The sequence below is a fragment of the Podarcis melisellensis genome (assembly GCF_964234715.1).
Source record: "Podarcis melisellensis genome assembly, chromosome: 15".
In the NCBI taxonomy this organism is placed as follows: Eukaryota; Metazoa; Chordata; class Lepidosauria; order Squamata; family Lacertidae; genus Podarcis; species Podarcis melisellensis.
This window is the reverse complement of record NC_138532.1, coordinates 44083827-44093743: the sequence shown is the minus strand read 5'-3', so window position 1 is coordinate 44093743 and position 9917 is coordinate 44083827.

The window sequence follows — 9917 nt, the reverse complement described above, 5'->3', positions numbered from 1 at the left end:
GTGGCGCCGCTTCCCGGGGAAAGACACAAACTCCACGTGGCCCGAGGGGGGGGAGCGGCGTGCACGCGCAGCCAAGGAGGCGCGGGGGCGCGCGCTCGAGAGGCGGGCGCGGGGAGCGAGTTGACCTAAATTTACGTCCAATTTACGTAAATTTGGAACTTCCTGCCTATTGATATCACTATTCCCCTGGGCAGCTGCTGAGAAGAGTAATGTTTACTCAAGTCCACCCAGATGGAAGTTGCTGGGGGATTTAATCTAATATTTAAACTTTTCATCTGTTTTAAAGCAACGCTGTAAAAAATTCTCGATTTATTGCTTCATCTTTTTGTAAACCGCTCTGAGGTTTTGTTTTAGCGATCACGACACCTGCGCATCAGATGTCTAGTTAAGGAAATATGCTGACGATTTCCCCCCGAATGATGGGCGCGGGTCACAATCCATACTGTGCCTTATAAAGTTGAAAAAGCCACAAACCGTCTCTGCCGTGCTGCATTCCCCCCCCCCCGCCCTTATTTTGAATTTGAGAGAGTTTGGTGCGTGGGCGGGTTGGGAGGAACATCATTGACCCGCCCGGGAACTCCAGACCCGACCCCCCCCCCGTTTCTCCCCCCCGCACCCACCACTGTAGCATCTGGAGCTGCGATGCCCCCTGGTGGCAACTGCTGGGGCGCCACCCTCGTCTTTTTCCGCGGTGGCGGCTGTTGCGGCAAAGGTGGGCAGGCTGCGCGAGGAAGAGGAGCCTGCGAGCCCACCCTCTGCCCCTCCAGGCGCCTCGGACTTCAACTCCCATCAGCTCCAGCGGGTGGGCAAAGGCTGCTGCAAGCTTTCTCCTTTGTTCCCAAAGGTCGGGTCGTGACCTCCCTGGATTGTACAAGCACTCCAGGGCCCTCTCTGAAGATCACATCTATGGGGTGGTGGGGCACCTGAGGCACCCCAAATCCTGCTGGACTCCAGCTCCCATCGCAGCATGGCCAATGGGCAGGTCACGGTGCTGGGAGTTGTAGGTCCAGCAACATCTGAAGGGTGGGGGTGGGAGTCGCCACCTTTGCATGAAGCCCTTGTAGTTCTGCGGGGGGGGGTTGCCTTCCTGGCCCCCACTACTCTGCAAATCTCAGCTGCTGCTAAAAGCAATTCATTTACAGCAAATTGTTGCTCCAAAGAGTTCAAAGCTGTGTATCTTGTTCCTTGTTCCTCCCCTTCCCCAAATTATCTTCACAACAATCCTGAGAGGTAGACTAGATTTAGGGGTAGCAATGGGCCCAAGTTGGGCTGGCTGCTGAGTTTTATTATCTTGGGCAGCTGCGCTATCTATTGGAGGATCGTAGGGGCCAAGCCCTCCCCCCCCCCAACAATTTTCACTGACAGGTCAATATTCCTCAGCCAGCTGAGCCCCACTGGGCCTCCTCCCATTGTGTTGGGCAGAACACATCACACCTGATCTCGGGTCTCCTCAGGCCTAGTCTGAGACACCAACCCTGACAGACTGAAGAAGTGGATGGACTCCCACCCCTCATCTGTGGGGCCCCATGGCTTCTCTCACCCCTGCACCACACCAGCTCCCTCCCAATATGCTGAGGTGCTTCTTCCTCCTGGTAACTTTCCACTCCACCATTTTTGGGTGACCAAGCAGATGCCTCTCCTGGGAAGCCTCCCAGCAGGACCCCCATAGCTGCTGCTCTCCCAGTTTGCTATTCCCAGCAACTGGTATTCAGAGGCCAGGTGAGGAAGAACCTTGCCATTGTGACTAGGAGACACACTAAGCCTTACTCTCCTCTGTTCACCTATCTCATCCTTCCTAACAGCAGCAGCTGGATCTGGCCAAAGCAGGGCTATCTAGTCTGGCATCCCGTCCTCACAGTGGCCAAATATCCCTAGGAGTCGAGGTAGACTGCCTGTGGACCTGGAGGTTCCATAGGACCATAATAAGAACCTGGCTGCTGGATCAGGCCAAAGGAGACCCATCTAGCCTAGCCTCCTGCTTTCACATTGGCCAACCAGTGCCCCCAAAGGGAAGCACGCAAGCTCCCCCCAATTTAGTTTCCCAGCAATAGGCACTCAGAGGTCTCTGGGAGTGGCTATAGGCATTCGGCGGCTAGTTCATAGCTAGACAGAAGAGTATCCGCAGAGACAAGGACAGGAGGATATCTCTTGCAAAGCTATTCCAGACTTTGGGTACCACAACTGGAAAGACTCTGTTTCCATAACTCATCAGCCACCATCCCATAATTGGTGCGTCGGGGCAGAGAAGGAGCACCATTTTGTGGGATGAGCAACTGTTCAGAAATTCTTATCCCATGCAGTTTGAGGCTTTGAAAGGTCAAAACCAACGCAATGCCTAAATAGTTACCTGAAAGATAAATAAGTAAAACCATCTCCCTGTGGCCAGCAGATGGCGCCCCAGACAGGTTTTAGAGAAAGGGGTTTTCCTTCGGGGAACTTTTGGGGGAGCCCTGAAGGAGAGCAAGTCGGGGGTCTCTTATGATCCCTTGATTCTTCTTCTAGTCTCTACTGCCTCCCCACCGACAGCGCACAGCGCAGTGGATAAAATGTATTTTCGCCGCTTGTGAAAGTTGCTTGCTTTTTAAAAACTGAAAAATACCTTTAATTGGTTCAGGAAAGGGGTCAGTTTTGACCCACCAGCGGGTCACCCTCTTCCTATTTCTAGCCCACCTTCCGATTTTATCCTCCCAACCAGCCCTGCGCGGGGGGTTAGGCCAAGAAAGAGGCCGTGCGTGGCCCAGGCCAGGGTCACACTGAGCAGGAACTGCAGTCGGGGTCTCTCCGGGGTCCCAGCCCGGCACTCTCGCCGCTGCAAAGAGTCGCCCCCTCCTGCCCGCCCCCGAGGAGCTTCTCCTCTCGCAGCAGGCGGGGGGGGGGAGCAGAAATGGTCAATGGAGGGAGAGGAGAGGCTTGCCTGCTTCTGAGCTAACTCCTTAGCTGGGTCCGCAGGCATTCGCCCGGCTGATGACCCTCCTTCCTCCGGAGACGGGCCAGGGGTCTGAGCAAGGGGCGCCTGAGGGCTGCGAGGGGACGGCCAAGCACCAGGGGGAGATGTGGGGGGCTGTCGCCTTCCTGGGATTTGCTGCGCGCCTCTCAGCCTCAGTCTCCCCTCCGGGAAATGGGAATAAAAGAGACCTCCTTCGCGGAGGGGTGAGCAGGGCAGCCTTGCCCGAGTTCTCCCCTGTCCAACGTGGACTCGAGGGAAGCGGGTCGGCGCCCGGAGGGGTGCGCGCGCGCGGCCCCGGGGATGGGCGCCCCTCACCTTGGCCCAGGTGCGCCGGAGATGCTGCGCTGCCCTCGCCAGGGGCGGCCAAGGGGAGTTACGTAAGTCCCCGCTGGGTGCCCGAGGCAGCGGCCTATACATAGCCCGGCGGCGGCGGCTATTTCAGTCCCGGGCGGCCAGCAGGAGGTTCTGCGGAGGTCAGAGCGGCGCAAAGGCGCCCCGAGGCCGCAGTCGGGAAAGTGGCGCTGGCGAGGCGGCGGCTCGTAAAGGCTCGGGCACCGGAAGGGCGCCTAACGGGGCTGGCGGGGGAGCCTGGCAGTGGGAGCCTCTTCCTCGGGTCCTCCGTCTAACGCAGAAGCGGAGGTGGCCGCGGCTGCAGCCGCCTTCCCTAGGAGAAGAGTTGGCTCTTTTTTCCATTTAGAAATCCCCACGGGAAGAGCCAGGTTTCTGGCTGAGATGGCTCAGAAACCACTTGCCCCAAGGAAAGCCTCCTGCCTGCTTCACTGGAGATTTCCAAACACGCGTTGCCTATTTTAATATTTTGTTGGAAGCCGCCAAGAGTGGCTGGGGAAGCCCAGCCAGATGGGTGGGGTATAAATAAATTATTATTATTATTATTATTATTATTATTATTATTATTATTATTATTCCTCTCTAGCTGCCATTCCTGAATCACAGGGGTTGGACTAGATGACCCTGGAGGGCCCCTTCCAGCTGTATAATTCTATGATTCTGCCACAGCCCTCCTAGTTGGCACCGGGAGTCGTGAGATGGGCCTGGAAACCCAGCAGCAAAATAATAATAATAATAATAATAATAATAATAATAATAATAATAATAATAATAATAATTTTTATTTATATCCCGCCCTCCCCAGCCAAAGCCGGCCTCAGGGCAGCTGCCTGGGCCTAGGTCCATCTTCCTCACCCCATCTCTGCTGCCAAATTCCCTTGCTCCAGGCCTCCAGCCTCGGGTCAGCTGCTCTCTGGCCTCCCCCCCCCACTGTTTCAGGTGACATGGGAAGAGCGAAGGCCACGACTGCTGGATTTCTGCTGCTGCCCTGTGGCCACAGAGCATTCCTCTGCCGCCTCCTCCTCCCATGACTCATCCAGGAATGTCTGGAGAGTGAGGCAAGCAAGGCTCCCTCCCTCTACACCCCAGGGCTGCTGAGGGCGGAGGGGCCCGGCAGAGGCTGCCTTTCCCCCTCCCACGTGGCATCCCTCAGGATGGTGCCCTTTAAACCTGTGTTCACACATCCAGGCAAGGTCTGGCGGGACAACCAGGAGCTGCTTGTGGGGGCCTTTGCTGCCCAGGTGGGTTTGCCCTGCCCCTCCAGCACCAAAGGGAAGGGTGTGGCACTTCCTGGTTAGAAAAGCCCTCCCTGGGTACCTTCCCCCTTCCAGGGGGGCTGCTTGCCAGACTCCTGAGCCAGGATGTGGTCCCTCTGCCTCTCCTGCCACCCACCATGTGGCACCACTCCTGGGCACCTCTGTCTCTCTGGCTGGAAAGGGAGCCCCTGCCACCCTGAGCAGCCTCCAGGGCTCCGTCAGGCCCACATGCTGCAGGAAGGGCGGAGGCACATAGCTGACATTGCTGGGGCATTGGCTCATGTGCAGAAGCCTGATTCGCTCTGCAGCTTCTGGCAGGGTCTGGAGGGGCCTTGGCAGGCCAGGAGTCCTGCAAGGACAGGAGAGGCAAGCCAGGACTGGGGAGGGGAGAGCAGGGACTGCCCCAGAGGAGGAGGGGGCAAGCAGGGGGAAGCAACTTTCTGGGTGAGGGTTTGGTAGACTCCAGAGGGAGGGAAAGGAGTTGCAGCCGCCTGGAGTGAGTTGGTGGACCCCATCCCACTCTTGTCTCTCCTGGGGCATCTGGTCCCTATGTAACAGGTCACCTCCAGGGACTAAGTTGCCAAGGCAGGCCAGAGGAAGAGGTCAGTGTGTTTGGGTGAAACAGAAGCAGCTGTGCAAGCTTGTGAGGAATAAACATATTGCCTCAGTTCTCTCTCAACAGCCCTCCTGAGGCTTCCTGGCCTGCTTCCTCACAGGGACAAGAGAAGCTGCCTTCTGCTGAGTCATAAGAACATGCGAAGCGCAGGCTGGATCAGGCCAGTGGTCTATCTGCTCCAGCATCTTGTCACCAACCAGGTGCCTAAATGGGGAACCCGCAAGTGGGACCTGAGTGCATGAGCCCTCTCCCCTCCTGCAGTTTCTAGCAACCAGGATTCAGAAGCATTTACTGCCTCCCAACTCTGCAGAGCAGAGTCATTGTAGTTAGTGGCCACCTCCATCAGAAGAGGACGCAGGTGGCGCTGTGGGTTAAACCACAGAGCCTAGGGCTTGCCGATCAGAAGGTCGGCGATTTGAATCCCCGCGACGGGGTGAGCTCCCGTTGCTCAGTCCCTGCTCCTGCTCCTGCCAACCTAGCAGTTCGAAAGCACGTCAAAGTGCAAGTAGATAACTAGGTACCGCTCCAGCGGGAAGGTAAACGGCGTTTCCGTGTGCTGCTCTGGCTCGCCAGAAGCGGCTTAGTCCTGCTGGCCACATGACCTGGAAGCTGTACGCCGGCTCCCTCGGCCAATAAAGCGAGATGAGCGCCGCAACCCCAGAGTCGGCCACGACTGGACCTAATGGTCAGGGGTTCCTTTACCTTTACCATCAGAAGACTCTTGTGCTCCACACGGACCAGCAGCAGTGGCTCTCCCGGGGCTTCAGGCCTACCTGGAGATGCCGCCAGTGGGGACAGAGCCACCTGCATGCCAAGCAGGGCCTCTGTGCCCATGCACTTGGCCTCTTCGCCTCCTGAGACCCTCCCAAGCCTCCTGTGCCTTAGATCCTCACCCTCATAGGCAGCAGCCCCCACAGCCCTCCCAAAGTGCCTCCCCTTGAACCTGACCAAAGAGGCAGAATGACAGAATAATCAAAGCATAGAATTGTAGTGGTGGAAGGGACCCCCAAGCGCCATCTATTCCAACCCGCTGCAATGCAGAAATCATGGCTAGAGAATCCCAGACAGGTGGCCTTGCTCAAAAAACCTCTGCCTCCCTATGGGCCCTTTTGGCCTCCTTGCCAGAGGCTGACGACTAGGAAGCCACCTCCAAAAGCCGCTTAGGCTAATTAGGGCTTAGCAAAGTCTCCCTCCAGCCAATCGGCCTCCTCCTCCTTCTCCTCCTTCTCAGAAGCCTTCGCAATATGCATCTATCATATCCAGAGTTCTCATTTGCCTTCCCCACCATCCTTCCACCCTCCAACATTAGCCTGCTTCCTCCATGCTGGCTGGGCTTCTGCTCAGCCTCCTGGCCAATTCCATGGCCAGGATTTGGCATGGGGCCTTTTCCCTCCCCCTCCCCAGCCTCTCAGTTAGGCTGCAGTCCTCTTTGGGCAGGATGTGTCCAGAGGAGCAAAAGAGCAGGAGGGGAAGGCCTAGGCTGCACCAGGGCGGCCTCTGTGCCCCACTCCCAGCACGAGCAGCTAGCCAGGGGGCTCAGCATGGATTGGCAGCCACAGTTCTCCAGGTTTGGGGCAAAGTCTCTCCTCCCAGCTCTGCCTGGACCTTCTGCATGTGGCTCTTTGGTCATGGAGGGGAGGGCTCTGGATGGCTCCCCGCCACACCGACAGGCAGCAGTGCTTTGATTTCCACCCTGGACCCTGCTTGCTGCTTTCTCACTGTTCAGCCACTGGGGGAACAGGGCACTCCCTGGACTATTGTGGGCTAGCTGTGGCCTGAGCCAGCAGGGCTCGCCTTGTCCTTATGATGAGCCCTTGCTCCAAAGGAGGAAACTTCGCCAATGCCGTCTACACGTGCAAAAAATCGTAACTCGCAACGCGGTGCTTCGCGCTTTTCCACCGCTGAGAGCAAGGGGGCTTCCCTCGGAGTGGGGGGCGGGAGTATGCGGGCGGCGGCCCCTTTAAGATCCAGTTTCGGGGAAGTGGCGCACGTGGGCTGCCCCCCCTCCGGTTGATTGCACGGCCGCGGCTTCTCAGGCGCGTGGTAATCACGTGGGCGGGATGTGGAAACAGCTGATTGGCCCCCTGAGGTCCCGGTTGCTGCTTTGCATCCATCAGCTGTTACTGGGGCGAAGGGCGGCCAAACTTTCTTAAAGCGGCAGAAGCTTCACTGAGGGTGTTCGTGTGAATGCAATGCATTGGTTCATAGGCTTCAAAAGGGGGCTTCTGGCCGGGAAGTGGGGCGGCAGTTGGAATAGGTCCTGGAGGTCAGGGCTCTCGCGAGAGCTCCGCCTTCGTTCTGGAAAACTCTCCTCCGGAGGGCAGAGACGGGCCTCTGCGGCTATGGGGAATGGGCGAGCACTCTGCATGTGCTCAGAGACTGCCTCCCGTTTAGCGCGAACCACAATTCCCCCACCAGCTGAGCAGCTAGAACGGTTTTGCCAGGGAGAATTGGTTCGCACGTGTAAGGCGAGCGCATCTGGGTAGGTGGGGGGCGGCGACCCAGGTGGGGAGCAGGTGAATCCCCCTGACTCATCCTCACGATTGGCAGCGATCGGTAGCCCTTAAAGGCAAGAGCCGTCAAACGTTCACACGGCGCCTCTGTCCAGAAGCCTCTTCGTCCTCCCGCCAATGACGCATCCCCCAGACACCCAGAGGCGCCCCACTCTCGCCCAGGCCAGCGCACCCCGAGGAAGCGGGGCCTGCGCTACCATCAGGGCTTTCAAATAGGCTCCGAGAGGAGTCCTCTGCACATGCTCCGGGGCGCTCTTGTTTCGCCCTTCTTCCCCCGCCCCGATTCCCGGCACTTCTCTCCCGAGTTCTCCCGCGGAGCTCCCCACCCCCACCCGCGCCTTCCCACGGCGGGAGGCGCAGCAGGGCAGATCGGGCGACTGTCCCTTTAAACAATTTGCGCAGTCATCGTCCGCCCTGCCCGGATTGCCAAGTCACCGGGTTCAACTGAGTTCCCTGGGCCACGCCCCCTCGGCGGGCTCCGATTGGCGGGCGGCGGCGAAGGACGAGAGAGGCGCTTCCGATTGGCTCCCGCAGTTTGCAACATCTCGGAATCTTTGCCTGCGTCATTGAGCTGGAACTCTCGTTAAAGCTGCAGTGCGCGCGACCCCGGGAGCAAAGAAACGGGGGCGGGCGAGTGAGGGGGGGGAGCTGGCTTGCAAAGCGAGCCAGACAGAAAGTCTTGCAATCAGCATTAATGGCATCAGTTGCCAGGGATGACCCGCCCCCCCGCCGCTTTCCCCTATTGCATTCATAGAGGGCCCCCTCCGAGTCTAGAGAGCCTCTTTCCCGGCCCCCCAGACGGGCTCGCCCCGCCGCAGCTTTTACTCCCCTCGAAAATGCCAACTCACAGCGGCGGCGCCGGGCATGCCGGGAGGGTGCCGGAGCCGGTGCTCCCCAAACTACATTTCCCGGCAGCCCCTGGCGCGGCCGCGGGGTCTCCCTGGGCCAGCCAGCCGGGCCCCCTCTCCCCTCCCCTCCCCGGCTCAGCCCCTGTCAATTACGGCCGGCTTGGCTCGCACGTTGCATCGGGACGGGGCGGGGCTCGGGGCCGAGGGAGGCCGCCGCCGGCGCTGATTGGCTCGGCCCGCTTGCCAGTCGGGGGGCGGCGACGGCTGGGCGGCAGGCGAGGCCGCCAGCTGATCAGAGGCAGCGGGAGCCGGTGAGTGCGGCGGGGCGGGCAGGCAGGCGGCCGGGCGGCCGGAGAGGGAGAGGGGAAGGGGCGCCCAGTCGCGAGCCCGGCCCCGCCCCTTGAGCCGGGGTCCCTTCGGCCAGCTGCGGGGTTCCTACCCCGGAATGACGGAGGTGGCGGGGGGTTCCTCCCTGGACAGAGGTGGCCGCCCAGGGGTCCCGCTGACTCCCCCTCGCCCCCCTGCTGCTCCCCCCCCTCCCGGCCAAGCGGGGTCCCTGCCCTCCTTCGGGGTGGGGGCGAAAGGGTTACTCGGCGGGGTTGCCGCGACTGGGCTGCGGCCGGCGCCGCTTATGCAACCAGAGGCCGGTTATAGGGTTTCCAGTGGGTGGCACCCGCCCCGCCGCCGCCCCCGCCGGAGGTCACCTTCCCTTGTGCCCGGCCGGGGAGGGGCGTCTCGCTGCCCCGCGCCCGACCTGTGCGGAGACCCGGCTGGGGGTGTCTCGTGTGGCTGTCCCCCCACCCCGAGGGGGAGTCCCGAGACCAGCCGCCTTCTTCCCCGGGCGGCCAACTCCGCTTCCCACTCCGCGAAAGTTTGGCGCGCCCTGCCGGGGAGGCGTCCGGACAGCAGCACCCCGTGGACGGCACGGAGCCCCTTCCTCCGCCGCGCCGTCGGAGCGCGCCCGGGCCGGCTGCTGATTCATGCCTCGGAGCCCCCGGCAGGAGGGGGTGGAGTCCGGCCGGGCCGCCCTCGGGCCGAAGTTCAGCGCGGCAGACGGGCTGGAATGCGGAGCATCCGGAGCAAACGCGCGTGGAATGCGCGTCGCGCCCCTTGGCGGGGTAAGGGGCGGCCCGGGAGCCGGGCTTGCTGCTGCCCGGCGTCGGCGAGGGTCCCCGCGGTGGAGGTGCTGCCTTTGGCCGGGCCGAGGGGGCGTGCCGCGCGGGGCCCCGAGGGGGGCGAGCGGAGCCCTTTGGCCGAGCGGCGCTCCAGCGGGGATGAGTCAGAGCTGCTCTGGCGGAAGCTGCTGGTTCCTTCGGCATCCAGCCGGAGGCCAGAGGGCGCCGCCGCCTGGGGAGAAGGCAGGCGGGGAGGCTGCGCAGGGCTTTCCTT